This window comes from Neoarius graeffei, chromosome 1, assembly GCF_027579695.1.
Source record: "Neoarius graeffei isolate fNeoGra1 chromosome 1, fNeoGra1.pri, whole genome shotgun sequence".
Taxonomy (NCBI): domain Eukaryota; kingdom Metazoa; phylum Chordata; class Actinopteri; order Siluriformes; family Ariidae; genus Neoarius; species Neoarius graeffei.
The window spans coordinates 41,256,301-41,275,950 of NC_083569.1; the positions used below are offsets into that span (position 1 = coordinate 41,256,301).

The window sequence follows — 19,650 nt, forward strand, 5'->3', positions numbered from 1 at the left end:
GTGAATAAAGCAGAGATTGCTGAATCATGATGTGCTGTTGTAGGTGGGGAGCCTGGCTCTGAGAGAAAGGACCACATCGCTTTATGTCTTCAACCCTGCTTCCTTTTGGCAGTAAACGAGAATCACTGACTAAATTAGCGCAAGCTCAGTCAACAGGCTTCACTGACCACACATCCTCACATCCAAAAAGAGACTTGACGTCTGTCGTGTGCTGCAAACGAAGAAATCTTTTGCCCTGGAGACTCCATGGGACAAAATCAAAACCAGTGTTGCAAAGGAAGGCTTTAGAGAGTTAGTCAGTTGATCAACTGACATGTTCATCCAAGTTTCAATTGTCCAGTGACAGGAATGGAGTTGTACAGTACCAGTCAAAAGTTTGGACGCCCCTTCTAATTCAGTGCTTCTTCTTTATTTTTATTAAACAGGGTTAGATCTTAAGGTTTTTCTGCACTAGCCAGCCGGGCTAGTGGCTTGCAAATTGCACTAGCCCGCAGAGTGTTGCACTAGCCCGCTATTTTAAGCCCAATTCCTGTGACAATTGAAAGAATTTTAAATACTAAACAATGAACAAGTTGAAACAACAGAAGCTCCCAATTCAGTGTAACAAAACCAGTACTTTATTCAATCCATTATGGTTCTCATATGTGACTTTGTGTTTCAAACCATAATTGTCACTTTGAAGTATAAAAGAGGTAGTCATTGCTTACAGTTAAGTAGACTAGTACATGTAGTAATCTCGCAAAATGGACTAGAACTGAAATCATTCGGTTGCCTTAGACTGGAAAAAAACATAGCAAATTCTTATAGAAATGGACTAGAACTGAAATCATAAACTTATCTTGGACTAGAAAAGAACATGACTAATTCTTGTACAAGTAAACATTCTATACAAAAAATATTCATTAATTGTGCACATACATGTAGCAATACTGTCAGGGTAACAAACATAAATGAGATCTAATGGCCACACCCATGTCAAGTTATTGCACTAGCCAACACGGGCTAGTAGCAGAGATTTTGCACTAGCCCGTGGCTATCTGCACTAGCCACGGGCTAGCGGGCTAGTGTTAAGATCTAACCCTGTTAAATAAAATACATTTCCTATCTTAAAGTAATGATGGATATCGTTTCTCTTTACTTAGTCGAGCGGCTCTTGACATAATATAGATTATTACGGTGGTGGCACCCCTGCTTTTAATACTTTGTACAACTTCGCTTTTTCAGTAAAACAGCACCGAGTCTTTTCCTATAGCATTTTATAAGGTTGGAGATGCAGAGCAGGACAACTGAGACCATTCCTCTTGACACAATCTCTCCACATCTTCCAACATGATTCTGTTACATTGCGTTCGCGATCATTTCCAGGAGTGCCAATAATAGTGGCACATGTGGTTTTGTTGAAAATAATTATTTCTTGATGAGGGATTTGTTTTTCTCTGAATAAATTTATTTCAGTTAAAGGTTGGATTTTTCTCATTTTTCAGTGTGAGATGAAGTGACTTCACCAAAAGGTGGAATTTTTTCTAACCCTTTTTACTCCTCTTTACAAGGGGGGGGGGGCAGGGACAATAATCATGGAGGACACGATATCTGGTTTTCTTTTAAAACAATATTTTTTATAATAAAGAAAAATACATGACTTTTAAAAGAAGAATTTTAACTTGTTCTTTTAAATGTCATGTATTTTTCTGTACTATTTTCAAAATTGGGCGGCACGGTGGTGTAGTGGTTAGCGCTATCGCCTACCAGCAAGAAGGTCCTGGGTTCGAGCCCCGTGGCCGGCGAGGGCCTTTCTGTGCGGAGTTTGCATGTTCTCCCCGTGACCGCGTGGGTTTCCTCCGGGTGCTCCGGTTTCCCCCACAGTCCAAAGACATGCAGGTTAGGTTAACTGGTGACTCTAAATTGACCGTAGGTGTGAATGTGAGTGTGAATGGTTGTCTGTGTCTATGTGTCAGCCCTGTGATGACCTGGCGACTTGTCCAGGGTGTACCCCGCCTTTCGCCCATAGTCAGCTGGGATAGGCTCCAGCTTGCCTGTGACCCTGTAGAACAGGATAAAGCGACTAGAGATAATGAGATGAGATTTTCAAAATTATCTACAACCTGACCGTTGATATTAAATGAAGAACACCAGTTTCTTTATGTGATGTCTAACAAGGTTGAAGAATGACAATTGTAACACAAAGTAACTGAAGCATGTTTCCCATTTAAATTGTACATGTTTGAGTTGATTGGAGTGAGTAGGAACTTTCAAGTTGTAATCCATGACTTCCTGATTAACTGGGGAACAAATATGAGGCGACACAGAGGCCAAATTCCCTTAGTCATCCATTAACATGGGAAAGATAAGAGAACACACAAACCTAATGAGGGAGAAGTGTGTTGACTTTCATAAGTCAGGGAATGGGTATAAAATACTTGCCTGCAAATGTCCATTTCTACTGTTAGGGCAATAATAAAAAAGTGAACACAAATCGGAACTGTTACGAACTTGCCTGGAAGAGGACCCAAGCTTATTTTGCCCCCCATGTACAGTGAGGAGGAGGGTAAGAGAGGCAAAAAATCCCCAAGGATCACCTATTGGTGAATTACAAGTAAAAGTAAAATCTTAGGGTTTCCAAGTCTCCAAAATCACCATCTCCACCTCCAGGGTGACCTTGTGCAAAAATGTCCTTTATATTTTGACTGATTTTTGAAAAGACTTCAGGAAGGCCAAAGATCTTCACAAGAGCTACTGGTAGGCGTATCAGACGCTCACTAGCTGTGCTGTGAAAATTGTGCATGCAGACGCTCATCAAAGATTCCAAATCTGTCATTGCTTAAAGTGCATATCCTGGACCAATTTTGTTTTTTTTTATATGAAAGTACGTCCCTTTACACACTCCTCCAGAAGGGTAATTTTGCACAAGGCCATCTGTCTACAGCAGAAAAAAAATAACAAAACGCGTCTGGAAAAATCCCAAGGGAGTCTGGAGCCAGATTCGTGACGTTACCTGCAGAAGCGCCAGCAGGCTGCGAGAGCTCTGCACGGTTTCAGTGCACAGCCTGTGTAGACCAAGCGCTCTCATTTCTCTCTCATTGTCCGGTCTTTTGGAAAATGATGAGTACTAATCCCATCAAGATTGGTGTTGCTACACCCTCCTACGATACATCTGTTAACCATTTTAATAATTACGCAATAACGTTGAAGAAATTTGCAGAAAACCACCAGGTCGTTTTCTCAAACAAACCAGCGCTGGCGTAGGATTCAGAGGGAGGCGTCCCGCATGCGACGTCACGAAAATCAATGTTTGCCGGGAAATCCAAATGCCAAGTTTTTTCAGAGGCGGACCAATTCGCCTCAAACGGCTTGATTTCAACTGAATTTTTCTGGTATTGCGCAAGGTAAAAAAATTGCACAAAATGCAAAATGTGACAGATATTTGACCAAAGTTTAATATAAAATAGGAGAATTACATTGATCTCGCTCCTGAATTTACCCGTGATATGCCCTTTAACTCTTGAATATTTTCTATCATGAGTACTATCATTAAAAAGCCTATAATTTCTGCTTTCCAAAGAAACGTATCTGGTTAAGATCTGCTCAGTACTTTGAGAGTCACGGCAGGTTGAAGTTGGTACAACAGAGTAAAAACTCTCTGCTTGCGGGACGTCGGGAAACTGCCAGTGCTTTTTGAGTCACGGGAAAGTGGTCACGCTCTCTCTCTCTCTCTTCTGATTGGTTTCTGACTGGATTACTCGTGAATATCAATCAGATAACTTTTACAGGGATGTTCTCTCACTCTCACTATTTCTGATCAAGGATTCAGCAAAATTTTTGTCTGCTAGTTTTGATGTTATGATCCACGGGAGAATTTGAAGTGAGTTTTCAGAGCTTTACCTACTTTTTTTTTTCAAATCAAACTGATTCATGTAAATAAATAATTATTTTAGAGTATAACTGTAGTTTTTTGATGAAAAATATTGAAATATTAGTGGTCGGAATTATATTTTTAAAAAAAAACCCGGAAGTCAGAAACGTGAGTGTCAGTTTCAGTTCAGTTAACTGGAATTGTTTATTGGATATGGCTCACAGTTTTTTCGAGGTTCGCTTTGAAAGCTGTGAATATTATCACTTATATTCTTTAATATAAACACTAGTAGGCCCTACTTTTGAGAAATACAAAGCCCTACAGAGCACAAAGAGGGCATTAGAAATCATCCTTTATTACTTTTTTACTGAGTGTACCGATTTAATCTTTTTAGCTAATTAGCATAATTAATACTAATTTGCATATTATTAACTGTAGCCGCTTTATCCTGTTCTACAGGGTCGCAGGCAAGCTGGAGCCTATCCCAGCTGACTACGGGCGAAAGGCGGGGTACACCCTGGACAAGTCGCCAGGTCATCACAGGGCTGACACATAGCCCATGTTTACATTAGACCGTATCAGCGGATCATCAGATTAACGTTTTTAAAACGATTAGCGTGCACACAGCAACACCAATACACGATTTGCATGCACATAGCAACGCCAATACACGGATACGCTCGGCTCCGCAGGCATCCTGCGCTCCAAATCACTCCGCCCTGAACAGCGAGTGCCCTCTGGAGGGTGCGCACTCCGGCCCTGCGCAGCTCACACAGCGCGCGAGTGAAGTGCACGAGCCACGATTCGGGACTGAGCCGCTGTGTGTGTGATCCCAGCGCATATCACTTACTACTTGCAAGTGGAAGGATGGCAAGCCTAAAGACAATCATAACTAAACAATGGGCAGTATTTGCATCAGTATTTGCAGTATTTTCATACTTTTATACTCTTTAATGAAAGGTGATACAAGGCGGAAGTCCGCGCCGTTTTTCAGCAGTCGCGTCACATGACCAACGCCAGCGAATCAGGAAGGTGGATGTCACAGTGACGTTGTCCAATGAGACGCCAGCTAGAGCTCAGCACAGCGTATCCGCGTATTCTGAATGTTTACACAGCACCGGAGCTGACACGATCTGGACTGAATACGTGGACGCTGGCGGATTCCCGTTTCCCGGCGTTTCCAGGCGGTTTAATGTAAACGGACAGTGCATCCGCGAAGAAAACGAGACAGATACGGTCTAATGTAAACATAGCGATAGACACAGACAACCATTCACACTCACATTCACACCTACGGTCAATTTAGAGTCACCAGTTAACCTAACCTGCATGTCTTTGGACTGTGGGGGAAACCGGAGCACCCGGAGGAAACCCACAGGGAGAACATGCAAACTCCGTACAGAAAGGCCCTCGCCGGCCGCTAGGCTCGAACCCGGACCTTCTTGCTGTGAGGCGACAGCGCTAACCACTACACCACCGTGCCGCCCATATTCTAATTCTGTAATCCTGAAAGTCTGAGTTTTCCTGTACCTCAACATCCTACTTTTGAAACCTTATCAAAGCCTTAATTGCGCTTAATGGTATTTTTAACTGCTTCTGTAGTTCATCTTTTTAACTATTGCCTGGTTTGTGCAGCTCAGTAACTATCTGTCTTGTGTGAGATGCTCTCTTCCCCACAGTATAAAATAGATTTTTACATGTGTGCAATCTCGTAATTCGAGCACAGGAAAAGGAACTAGGAAATGAGCGAAAGGAACAACAGTGTTCCTGAAAACTTAGAGCAAAATAACTTTTTCAAGTATAATATTTGTATTTCATTTAAATCCTTTTAAGCACTGTCAATGAATTATCTTTAGGAGTAAATATTATTTTAAAAAACGTGAAAGGGGTTATTACTCTCAGTGCTCCTTGGATCTTGATCCACTGTGACACTGACCAGGCTAAAGTGATTGCTGAAAATTAATGAATGTAGGAATAAATGATGGTTAAATGAGACGGTAAAAGAAGCGCTAAATAGCTGCAGCAAAATCTGAGTGGAAAATTTTAATGATTGTTTGAAGAAGGATGTAGAATTTATTGGTGTGAAACAGTTTCATATGATACTGTCCTATATGCAGGACAGGAACAGTTGGTCCGAACAGTTGGTCTATGCGGGTTTGTCTCACAGCTTCTCCAGGCATCCTTCGAACCGTGGCACTCTACTGAAGCTCTGTCTCATGCTGCAAAATCCTTTTCACTGGCTGTCACATGGCAAGCAGGGCACATGCCATCACCCTGCAGTGATGTTCCAGCTGGCACGCTCCTGCTATGTAAAGCTATCAAACGACCACACAACCCACTCCTCCCTGTGTGTGCTGCCGACTCACGCTCTGCAAATCTCACATGCCACTGAAACCTCAGCTTCAGACGTGATAATGAGCTGTTAAAGCAGTCTAATGTTAGAAGGCTTATTTTTCAGCATTACTGAGTATCATGTCATTTGTGGATGGTCACAGAAGACCTGTACCTGGAGATATATTCCATTATTTTATTTGTTTGTTTTTTTCTAAAATCACTTTACAAAAAAATCCATTTCGAGAAAAAAAAAAAGGAAGCAGGAGCCGGGACCGTTTACTACGGCTCTTTTTATTAGACTATCCAGACCCTGTTCCATTTTCATTCCTTGACGCTAATTTTATTACTTTAGTTGCTAAAGCACTTCTTTAACCCTTTGATGCAAAACATATGCACACCCCTTCTAACGCACAACATGGGTCAAAAACGACCCGCATTCATTTTCCAGGTTATTTCATGCTGACTGAGTTTTTCTTTGCTCTATCTTTTGAAATCAATTTATTTTATGATTGAATATTCCAAGTATTCTTTAAATATCTTGTTTTTAATTACTACAAATAATTAATTTAATTTTTTCTTTCCTACTTTATGAACAAAAATACTTTTTATATTACTACACAGGGCGGCACGGTGGTGTAGTGGTTAGCGCTGTCGCCTCACAGCAAGAAGGTCCGGGTTCGAGCCCCGTGGCTGGCGAGGGCCTTTCTGTGCGGAGTTTGCATGTTCTCCCCGTGTCCGCGTGGGTTTCCTCCGGGTGCTCCGGTTTCCCCCACAGTCCAAAGACATGCAGGTTAGGTTAACTGGTGACTCTAAATTGAGCGTAGGTGTGAATGTGAGTGTGAATGGTTGTCTGTGTCTATGTGTCAGCCCTGTGATGACCTGGCGACTTGTCCAGGGTGTACCCCGCCTTTCGCCCGTAGTCAGCTGGGATAGGCTCCAGCTTGCCTGCGACCCTGTAGAAGGATAAAGCGGCTAGAAATAATGAGATGAGATATTACTACACATGGGTCATCCAAGTGTGATTTAAAATTAAATGTCTTAATACTATAATAATAATTTGTTTCAAGTAATTACTTTAGCAGTGAATGGGGCCAGTTATTTATTTATTAACTATGTAGTTAGCTAAGCCAACTACAATAAAATTAGCTAACTAAAGTAGAATATGTCAACAGCTCGGTAGCTAATGGTAATTACTTGTAACTTTCTGACAAGTAATCTACTCACTCTCAAGGGAACCTAAACATAATCAATTTTTTTCTAAAGGTAATGTTAGAACAATTGAAAAACATTACTTGCATGTATTAGATGGGCAAAGGGCGCTGTGCTGAGCTGTGAAATGTCTGACACGAGCACAATTCACAGTTCCCACCAAACGCTGGAGTAAATGCATGCGGGTCGTTTCTGACCCATGTGTGTAAACTTGATGTAGAATTACAAAAGCTGTGCTTGTTCATAACTTAAGAAAGGAAAAATAAAAATGATGATTTGTGCTAAACAAAAACAAGATATTTACTGCATATTTGGAAAAGTAAATGACAAAATGAATTGATTTCAAAAGTATATCATAGAAACACTCAGCCATACATGAAATAACCTGGAAAATGAATGCAGGTCGTTTTTGACCCGTGTTGTGCATTAGAAGGGTAGTGATACAAAAAGGGTTTTTATTCAAAAAGTAAGAAAGGAAAAAATAAAATAAGGATGTATGATGATCAAAAACAAGTTAATTGATGAATACCTTGAATACTGAATGATGGAATTCAATTATTGCAAATATATAGAAGATAAAACTCAGCCGGGTCACTTTTGACCCATGTTTTGCATCAAAGGGTTAAATTTTCCTTAAAGGCTTCTCACACCCTTCAGTCTGTGAAACCTTAGGCTACGTTCACACTGCAGGCTGAAGTGACTCAAATCCGATCTTTTCGCCCATATGTGACCTGTATCCGATCTTTTATTGACAATATGAACGACACAGATCCGATTTTTTCAAATCCGACCCAGGCCGTTTGGATATGTGGTCCTAATTCCGATCCCTATCCGCTCTTTTCATATGCGACTTCAGTCTGAACCGCCAGGTCGCATTCATCCGACTTACACGTCATCAACAAGCCACAAACATCACTATTCTGCGCTGAAGTAGGCGGCGGGTCTCTCAAAAAAAGTTACAACAACATGGCGCATAATCACGGGCGCAGATAGAGGGGGGGACTCGTCCCACCCAGATTTAAATTCACCTCGTTCGGTCCCCCCCACTTATAGGGAGGAAAAACCGTCTATGCTGTCTTTCTTTGCATAAGGCAAACCTCACGGAAAAATCAAAAGACTAATTACCATTCGGTTTATTGAGGTGCACAGCAGTGTATACATAGTTGCAACAACTCACATAAAACAAAGACTGATATTCGGTTGGTTGAGCTGCGCAGACTGCACAGGTTGCGAGCTCGAGCTTGGTTGCTATGGTTACTAACAACAAGTTTGACAGGCATATCGGGGTTGGGGTTGGTTTGCTGGCAGCTTTGTCCCCCCCAGTTTTTTGTCCCCCCCAGTTCAAAAAACGTATCTGCGCCCCTGCGCATGACATCAATGCGAGGGACGCTTCGGGCTGTGAAGGTTCTGAATCTTCTCAATGGAAGGACGCAGAGGTTAGGGAGCTGATTTCCATTTGGGGGGATGCAGCTATTCAAGCTAGATTGGATGGGTCATACCGCAACCGGGCGGTTTTAATTCCGTAAACACTGGCCATGCTCACTGCGTGTGACGTCGTCGTATCCTGCAATGCGCATGCGGAACACTTTTAGGTCGCTTTTCATTTATACTGAGGCTCACATACAAGTCGCATATATTTGTTAATGTGAACGACCTCACAAAAAAATCGGATTTCACAAAAAAATCGGAATTGAGCATTAAGCCTTGCAGTGTGAACGTAGCGTTAGTGTTCAACCCTCGACACTGTTCTGGCTGCCCCTGCAGAGCGGATGCTGGAACATTCTTGTCTGTTGCGTTGCCTTGCAGACAGACTGGGCTTAAATCAGCCATGTTAAGCTGAAGTCACCCAGCTCAGGCAGAGCCAGGCTTTCATCTCCTCTTAAACAACACTGATTGGCTGCCAAATCAATATGCTCCGACTCCCCTCTTACTGTACGCTAGGCACTTAGTATGAGTCAGGCAGAGTGGCAGACAGTCTTAATAAGGCTAATATCCAGCATGCAGACACCCCGGGGTACGCTAGCAGACGAGGGAGGATTTTCTAAGCTTTTATTGCTCTCAGCACCTACATTCAGACTTCAAACATAGCACTCTTCAAACCTGTCACATCCTCAGATCAAAACAAAAGCCTGGACGGTGTCATTTGAATGACGACTGTGATCAAAAGTACAATGTGCTCGTTTATGATTGAGGCCATGTGTCTGTTCAGCAGTAATGTGTTTATACAGACTGCATGTAAAATGATAAGGAGCAGAGAAGTATTTATATCCTGTGGAGTGATACGTAGCTGACCTCTACTGTCAAACATAATTGGTACATCACCTTGTGATGCCATGTGCACATCAAATTCACAGTCCATCACTTCTACAAATTAAACGCAGCATCCAAGCATGAAGATGTCAAAACTGTTTATGGTATATTGCAGGAAACCAGCTTAGGAGACAAATAATGTCATTCAGTAAAGTGAGTTCTTTGTGAGGAAGCCACTGCAAACTTAACGTTTGCAGAGCCCTAAATAAGCAGACCAACTTAAGCACAAACAAACAAAAGCACAGTTTCTTGGAGTGGAAAACGTTAATTACTTCAGACAGCATTCCAACAATATTTAATAATAATCATAGTAATAATAATAATAATAAGCGGCACAGTGGTGTAGTGGTTACCACTGTTGGGTTCGAGCCCAGCGGCTGACGGGGGCCTTTCTGTGTGGAGTTTGCATGTTCTCCCCGTGTCCGCGTGGGTTTCCTCCGGGTGCTCCGGTTTCCCCCACAGTCCAAAGACATGCAGGTTAGGTTAACTGGTGACTCTAAATTGACCGTAGGTGTGAATGTGAGTGTGAATGGTTGTCTGTGTCTATGTGTCAGCCCTGTGATGACCTGGCGACTTGTCCAGGGTGTACCCCGCCTTTCGCCCGTAGTCAGCTGGGATAGGCTCCAGCTTGCCTGCGACCCTTTAGAACAGGATAAAGCGGCTAGAGATAATGAGATGAGATGAGATGAGATAATAGTAATAATAATAATAAGCGGCACAGTGGTGTAGTGGTTACCACTGTTGGGTTCGAGCCCAGCGGCTGACGGGGGCCTTTCTGTGTGGAGTTTGCATGTTCTCCCCGTGTCCGCGTGGGTTTCCTCCGGGTGCTCCGGTTTCCCCCACAGTCCAAAGACATGCAGGTTAGGCTACCTGGTGGCTCTAAATTGACCGTAGGTGTGAATGTGAGTGTGAATGGCTGTTTGTCTCTATGTCAGCCCTGCGATGACCTGGCAACTTGTCCAGGGTGTACCCTGCCTTTCGCCCATAGTCAGCTGGGACAGGCTCAAGCTTGCCTGCGACCCTGTAGAACAGGATAAAGCGGCTAGAGATAATGGATGGATGGAATAATAATAATAATAATAATAGGCCGCATGGTGGTGTAGTGGCTAGCACTGTCGGGTTTGAGCCCAGTGGACGACGGTGGCCTTTCTGTGCGGAGTTTGCATGTTCTCCCCGTGTCCGCGTGGGTTTCCTCTGGGTGTACCCCGCCTTTCGCCCATAGTCAGCTGGGATAGGCTCCAGCTTGCCTGCGACCCTGTACAGGATAAGCAGTAATGGATGGATATAATAAATTTTATTTATAAGCACTAGGGCTGTAACGATATGCGTATCGAAATCGAAATCGCGATACGCAGAGCCATGATCCGTATCGCGATACAAGAAGGCCGAATCGCAGTACACCCTTTCAAACTTCTCCTCAGCCCAAAAACAGAGGCACTTCCAAACTTCAATTTATGAATACTTTACTTTTTATTTAAATTACATTTTAAACTTACTTAAATTACTTTTATTTTTTATATCTATTAGTAAGTCGTTTTTTCGCCGACCTGCGACAATCTTCTGCGAGTCACGCAACGTCCACACTCGCCACTGGCAGAGCATTCATTTCTTTTAAGCCGTCGCCATTCTGGTTGCGACGCGGGGAGCGAATCTGTAAACAAGCAGCTCATTGGCTGGCTAGGTGTGCCACAAGCCAATCACAATCACTTGACCGGAAAGGCATGCAGTGTTGCCAGATTGGGCAGGTTTAGGTGCTTTTTGGCTGGTTTTGAACATATTTTGGGGTGGAAAACATTAGCAATATCTGGCAACACTGAAGGCATGTCTGCTTGGGCGGAAGCCTTCTGCGGCAGTTACATTTTGACACGCGAGCAATGTTTCACCATAAAAATTCCGTAATTTCCATCTGTTTTCTGCGATCACAGAAAATCATTGGCCCTATGAGAGTGAGACAGTGAGAGAGCCCCCCCCCAAAAAAAATCTTAACGGATTTACACGATTTGGAAAAATGACTTTTTCAGAACCGAAAAAAACAGAGCTTCCGGCTCAACAGTATTATTTTGAGAAATAAAACAATCTTTGGATATACATTTGTTCATTTTTGCATACATATTACTCATTCTCTGCAGTGGTCTGAATTATTTGTTATTAAATAGTTAATGTAAGTAAGTAAATGTTAATAAGTCAAATTTACTACTTTAAAAAAACATTTTAAAAAAAATCATGGGCGTATCGAATCGTGGGTCAAAAATCGCGATACGAATCGAATCGTGAGTTAGGTGTATTGTTACAGCCCTAATAAGCACCTTTCAAGATACTCAAGGACACTGTACAATTTAATAACACCTAACTTAAGCTCACTAATATGAACTTTTTGTGTAGACTCCTACCTGCAGCAAGCCAAAAACACATCCATCCATTATCTGTAGCCGCTTATCCTGTACAGGGTCGCAGGCAAGCTGGAGCCTATCCCAGCTGACTATGGGCGAGAGGCGGGGTACACCCTGGACAAGTCACCAGGTCATCACAGGGCTGACACATAGAGACAAACAACAATTCACACTCACATTCACACCTACGGTCAATTTAGAGTCACCAGTTAACCTAACCTGCATGTCTTTGGACTGTGGGGGAAACTGGAGCACCCGGAGGAAACCCACACAGATACGGGGAGAACATGCAAACTCCACACAGAAAGGTTCTCGTCGGCTGCTGGGCTCAAACCCAGCACCTTCTTGCAGTGAGGCGACAGTGCTAACCACTACACCACCATGCCGCCCCCAGTCAAGAACACATTCAAAGTTAAATCTTTATTTTTGAAAACTGAAAGCTGGCCTAGTGCCCACCTCGCAATTGGGAGATCGTGAGTTCTACTTGTAGTTGATTCATACTAAAGACCATCACAAAAATAGTGCCATCTGGTGAGGCACGCCACAATACAGATGCGAAAAGGGAGTCATACTCTCATGGTTACCAGAAGACTGGCCCCTCCACTGCAATACTAGCTATGTATAGCTATGGACATCATCATCTCCCTGGGGTACATCTCTTTAGGTCACCTTCACCCAGTGCGAAGAACCTGCGGATCGTGTTCGATGAAAAACTCTCCTCCTCAGCGAATATCGCTGCAGTGACCCAGACGTGTAGATTCCTCCTCTACAACATCCAAAGGATTCGCCCTTTTCTCACCACCTACTCTACTCAGCTCCTGGTCCAAGCGCTGATCCTCTCCCGCTTGGACTACTGCAACTCGCTCCTTGCTGGCCTTCCAGCTTCTGCCATCAGACCCCTGCAGCTCATCCAGAACGCTGCAGCCCGCCTGGTCTACAACCTCCCTCATTCTTCCCATGTCACCCCTCTGCTTGCCGAACTGCACTGGCTACCTGTTGCAGCTCATATGAAATTTAAGACATTGGTGCTAGCTGTCAAGGGGTTAGGGACAGCATACCTCCAGTGTCTGTTCCACCCTTACATGCCAGCCAGATCCCTATGTTCCGCTACTACTGGTTGCCTGGCCCCTCCTCCTCCTCTCTGTTCCTGCCCAGCCCGCTCAAGACTGCTGTCTGTCCTGGTTTCCCGTTGGTGGAATGACCTTCCCATTGAAGTCAGAACTGCTGACTCCCTGACCACCTTCAAGCACAGGCTGAAGACTCATCACTTCAGGCTGCACCTCTCCCCTTCTTCCCTGCTCACTGCATTTCAGTCTAGACCAACCCAGGCTGTGTACTGTCTAGCCTGGGGTTAGCCATTGGAGTTCTCTATTTAGTATAGCGTCTTGCAAAAGTATTCATCCCTCTTGGTGTTTGTCCTGTTTTGTCGCATTACAAGCTGGAATTAAAATGAATTTTGAGGGGTGGGGGGTGGTTTAGCACCATTTGATTTACACAACATGCTTGCCACTTTAAAGGTGAAAATTGTTGTTTTATTGCACTGTAAAACATTTCAAATTGGTTTAACTTGGAAATGCACGTTCACCTGCTGCCTTGAAAATGCAAGTTAACTCAATTTGATGATTATCTTTGTTTCAACTCAGAAAAAGTCTCGATTAGTCAAGACAACTAAGTAATTTAAGTCTATCCTTTGAAAACTTGCACAGATTAGTTCAAATTAAAACACTTTCAGAGCTCATTGAGTTAAAGAGAAAAAGTAAGTGGACATAACTAAACGAGGTTGAAATGTTTTACAGTGGGTGACACAAACAATAATTAAGATGAAAAATAGAAATCTGGAGTGTGCATAGGTATTCACCCCCTAAAGTCAATACTTTGTAGAGCCACCTTTTGCTGCAATTACAGCTGCAAGTCTCTTGGGGTGTGTCTCTATTAGCTTAGCACATCTAGCTACTGGGATTTTTGCCCATTCCTCAAGGCGAAACTGCTCCAACTCCTTCAAGTTAGATGGGTTGTGTTGGTGTACAGCAATCTTCAAGTTATGCCACAGATTCTCAATTGGATTGAGGTCTGGGCTTTGATTAGGCCATTCCAAGACATTTAAATGTTTCCCTTTAACTCACTCCAATGTAGTTTTAGCAGTATGTTTAGGGTCATTGTCCTGCTGGAATGTGAACCTTCGTCCCAGTCTCAAACCTCTGGCCAACTCAAACAGGTTTTCCTCCAGAACTGCTATGTATTTAGTGCCATCCATATTTCCTTCAATCCTGACCAGCTTTTCTGTTCCTGCAGATGAAAAACATCCCCACAGCATGATGCTGCCACCACCATGCTTCACTGTAGGAATGGTGTTCTCAGGGTGATAGGTTTGCGCCACACATGGCATTTCCCACGATGGCCAAAAAGATAAATTTTAGTCTCATTTGACCAGAGAATCTTCTTCCATGTGTTTGGGGAGTCTGCCACATGCTGTTGGGCAAACTCCAAACATATTTTCAAAAGCGATGTTTTTTTTCCAGCCACTCTTCCATAAAGCCCCACTCTGTGGCTTAAAGTGGTCCTATGGACAGATACTCCCATCTCTGCTGTGGATCTTTGCAGCTCCTTCAGTGTTGTCTTTGGTGTTTTTGTTGCATCTCTGATTAATGCCCTCCTTGCCCGGTCTGTGAGTTTTGGTGGGTGGTCTTGTCTTGTCAGGGTTGTAGTGGTGCCATATTCTTTCCATTGTGCTATAATGGATTTAATGGTGCTCCCTGGGATATTCAAAGTTTGAGATTTTTTTAATAACCCAACCCTGATCTATACTTCTCCACAACTTTGTCTCTGACCTGTTTGGAGGCTCCTTGGTTTTCATGTTGCTTGCTTAGTAGTGTTGCAGAGTCAGGGTCCTTCCAGAACAGGTTGCTTTATACAGATATCATGTGACAGATCATGTGACGCTTTGATTGCACACAGGTGGATCTTAATCAACTAATTATGTGACTTATGAAGTGAATTGGTTGGAGCAGCTCTTATTTAGGGGTTTCATACGAAAGGGGGTGAATACCTATCAAACCCTCCAAAAATCCATTTTAATTCCAGCTTGTAATGTGACAAAACAGGACAAACACCGGGGGGATTAATACTTTTGTAAGACACTGTATGCTTGGTTTGTTTCCTTGGCTGTTTGAGTATTGGTATTTCAACAGAATATTTCACTAGGTATTGTTGTCACTTGTTTAGTTGGCACTTGAACTTACTTGTCTAGAAGTTCAGCACTTCGTGTACCTGAATTTTGCACTCGTTGTACATTGCTCTGGATAAGAGTGTCTGCTAAATGCCGTGTAATGTAATGTAATAGGCGAGAAGCTGAGGGCTATAGAAATGGAGATTGGTGCCACCTGATGTGCCTTAAGGACCTGGTTAGTACTAGGATGGAAGACTGCCTGGGAAGACCAGGTCCTGGCATGAGAGGGACTTTATTCTTTAAAAATCCTGAACATACAGATACTGCATCAGATATTATAATCATCTTGTTCCTGTCAACCTGAGCGTCCTCAGCCCTGAGTGCTGTGTTTTCACAGAGGCAGAATATGTGAGCTCACAAGAGCCTGTTGGACATATCTGGCAGCAAAGCAGTCTAACAGCTTTGGCTTAATACACCCTCACTGTGCTGGGCAGACACTATTTAGTGAGACAGCTCCACACGGCAGGATGAGGCTCAACAGAAAGCATTTAGCAGAAAGTCGAAGGCCTTGCTTTCACAAGTGGATATTTGGGACCTCCAACTCTGAGAGCTGCAGAATCCGATAATAATTGACTGATCAAAAACTGAAAACTTTGTTTTTTATATTAGTTTTTTTTTTATTTCCTCACAGCAGAAACCTGATAGCTAACTTGTCATTTTTGCGCCCCCCCCAAACTAATTAAATGAGCCAATGTGACGTTCTTAAAGTGCCTCTTTCCCAATATCATAAAAAGTATTTTTACGATATAGCTGCCAGCTTCATTCTCAGCTCCTCATCTTAAGCCACTGGAATTTAAGATTTGCTGCAAGGTTGTGATTTGCCAAGTTAAAAATAAATAAATAAGTACATAAAAAGTACTAGAATAGATGTGTCAAAATACAATATGTACAGTGGGGCAAAAAAGTATTTAGTCAGCCACCAATTGTGCAAGTTCTCCCACTTAAAAAGATGAGAGAGGCCTGTAATTTTCATCATAAGTACACTTCAACTATGAGAGACAGAATGGGGGGAAAGAATCCAGAAAATCACATTGTAGGATTTTTAATGAATTAAATGGTAAATTCCTCGGTAAAAGAAGTATTTGGTCACCTACAAACAAGCAAGATTTCTGGCTCTCACAGACCTGTAACTTCTTCTTTAAGAGGCTCCTCTGTCCTCCACTCGTTACCTGTATTAATGGCACCTGTTTGAACTCGTTATCAGTATAAAAGACACCTGTCCACAACCTCTAACAGTCACACTCCAAACTCCACTATGGCCAAGACCAAAGAGCTGTCAAAGGACACCAGAAACAAAATTGTAGACCTGCACCAGGCTGGGAAGACTGAATCTGCAATAGGTAAGCAGCTTGGTGTGAAGAAATCAACTGTGGGAGCAATTATTAGAAAATGGAAGACATACAAGACCACTGTTAATCTCCCTCGATCTGGGGCTCCACGCAAGATCTCACCCCGTGGGGTCAAAATGATCACAAGAACGGTAAGCAAAAATCCCAGAACCACACGGGGGGACCTAGTGAATGACCTGCAGAGAGCTGGGACCAAAGTAACAAAGGCTACCATCAGTAACACACTACGCCGCCAGGGACTCAAATCCTGCAGTGCCAGACGTGTCCCCCTGCTTAAGCCAGTACATGTCCAGGCCCGTCTGAAGTTTGCTAGAGAGCATTTGGATGATCCAGAAGAGGATTGGGAGAATGTCATATGGTCAGATGAAACCAAAATACGTAGAACTTTTTGGTAAAAACTCAACTTGTCGTGTTTTGGAGGAGAAAGAATGCCGAGTTGCATCCAAAGAACACCATACCTACTGTGAAGCATGGGGGTGGAAACATCATGCTTTGGGGCTGTTTTTCTGCAAAGGGACCAGGACGACTGATCCGTGTAAAGGAAAGAATGAATGGGGCCATGTATTGTGAGATTTTGAGTGAAAACCTCCTTCCATCAGCAAGGGCATTGAAGATGAAACGTGGCTGGGTCTTTCAGCATGACAATGATCCCAAACACACCGCCCGGGCAACGAAGGAGTGGCTTCGTAAGAAGCATTTCAAGGTCCTGGAGTGGCCTAGCCAGTCTCCAGATCTCAACCCCATAGAAAATCTTTGGAGGGAGTTGAAAGTCCGTGTTGCCCAGCGACAGCCCCAAAACATCACTGCTCTAGAGGAGATCTGCATGGAGGAATGGGCCAAAACACCAGCAACAGTGTGTGAAAACCTTGTGAAGACTTACAGAAAACGTTTGACCTCTGTCATTGCCAACAAAGGGTATATAACAAAGTATTGAGGTGAACTTTTGTTATTGACCAAATACTTATTTTCCACCAGAATTTGCAAATAAATTCTTTAAAAATCATACAATGTGATTTTCTTTTCTCATTCTGTCTCTCTTAGTTGAAGTGTACCTATGATGAAAATTACAGGCCTCTCTCATCTTTTTAAGTGGGAGAACTTGCACAATTGGTGACTGACTAAATACTTTTTTGCCCCACTGTATCCTTATAGGATGAGAGGTAAAATGAGGCAAAGGGATCATAAATATTTTCCTACCATAATATTCTATCATTTTTAAGCTTACCAACATAGACTTGAAAATAACTGAAAAAAATTCAAGCTTTAAAATTACCTTATGCAACTACCTGCTCTCTAATAAGGCCATTAAATGCCATTTTATCATTTCAGCTTATAAGGTCAAGTATGTTGCTGATTCTGACGGTGGGACATGAAAATATAGCACATTACAATGTCCCTAGTGAAAGCTGATGGGAATTTTAAACCATATCTGTGGCTACTGAATGAACGTATTTGCATAAAGCCAGCTTGCTTGTGGTTTAGAGCCGTTCGTCAAGCAATCTTGCATGATTCGCTAAGCATAAAGACAATTCATCAATGTCTACCTAAAATCTAAACAGGGCCTTGGTGTAAACATGGGATTCAAACATTACCCTTATGGCAACTTAAATGATGAGACTGTGCAGTAATCTTGGCTCAAAAACATGCTTTCTCAAAATGTGAACTTGAACTCAAATGAAAACAGCACTTCAGTAAATTCACAGCTGTCATATAAAAGCGTGCAACCAAACTCCAGAGAAACAGTCTACGTTTGTCTCAGATATGTTCCTTTATAGAAATGAAGTGTTATAATATTAAACTTGACACACACGTGGAGCAAATGTGCTTTTATAAATAGGCAAAAAGACTCTTCAATCTATTCAGGTTATCACGTTGATTACTTGTGACTTCTGCTAAAATACAATTTAGTGACTTGCATCGCAAAAGACTGATTAACGTTTCCTCTGAAGAACTAAATCTTGTTCTGGGGCTGAATCAGATCTTGTCAGCATCTTTTTGAGGAACGTTGAACAATATAACTCGGTGCCTACACTGCAAAAGAGGCAAAGACTACTCGGAAACACTAATTAGTTTTTGGAACAGAAGCCCTTCTTTGTAAAAGTGTTTTAAGTGTCACAGAGGACACACACACACATTGTTTTGCACTATTAGCTTCTGTGTAGTGCAAAGTAAAGACTCCACTGACAACTAGTCAATACATTGTATTAGCAGTGTTTAGACAGGACTGATTGGTGTAATATACACAGTGTGTGGGTCAGAGGAAGTTCAGGAGGCTATTGCTGCGTTCATGTGCTATGGGAAGATGATATTTTCCAGTTGGGAAGTGGTATTTACTAGTGTGTTGTGTTCACATGCTTTTGTTGTTGACAAAGGACGCGGACTGCGAGTTAGCAATAGTTAGTTAGCTATCGTTAGCAATAGCGTCTGCTCTGGATAGGTAAAAACAAACCATAACAACACATTTTTAAAGGAAACAGATTTCTAACGTATTATATTAAGGCCCGGTCCCACTGCACTTATGGATGCAAAGAGGATGTAAAACGTAAAAAAATCTTTGCCATCCGTTGGAAAACGCTATGCATCCATTGTGTACTCATTGCATACGTGCTTCATACGCTCTATCCATCGAGCATCCGTCCACTGTGATTTCATCCGCGCAAAATGTTTTGAGCTGCACAAAACTTTTAGAACGGATGAACTTTCCGCCGTGTACGATGTAAATCCGCGACATATACGAGCAACAAACGTTCTATGTCCGTTATCATCCGTTAAACGTCTGCTGTATCCTCTCTGCATCCTCTGGGCATCCTCGCAACTCACATCCGCTGCAGCTGAAAACGGAAAGAGGGAGGAAAGATAAGGTACATGAAACGTCTATTCATCGTTAGTAGCACGGAAATAGAAAGGATGTAAGCGTATGCATCTCGTATATAAAGTATTCAAAACGGACAAAGCGTTTATATCTGGGATGTATCTCGTATA

The 19,650-nt window shown here is 42.6% G+C and overlaps 1 protein-coding gene across 2 annotated transcripts in view; it reads right to left on the reverse strand.

Moving 5' to 3' along the window:
- Window positions 1–19,650, reverse strand: part of ctnnd2b (catenin (cadherin-associated protein), delta 2b) — a 229,446-nt gene that overhangs the window by 122,120 nt on the left and 87,676 nt on the right. The gene's annotated exons all lie outside the window — the stretch shown is intronic.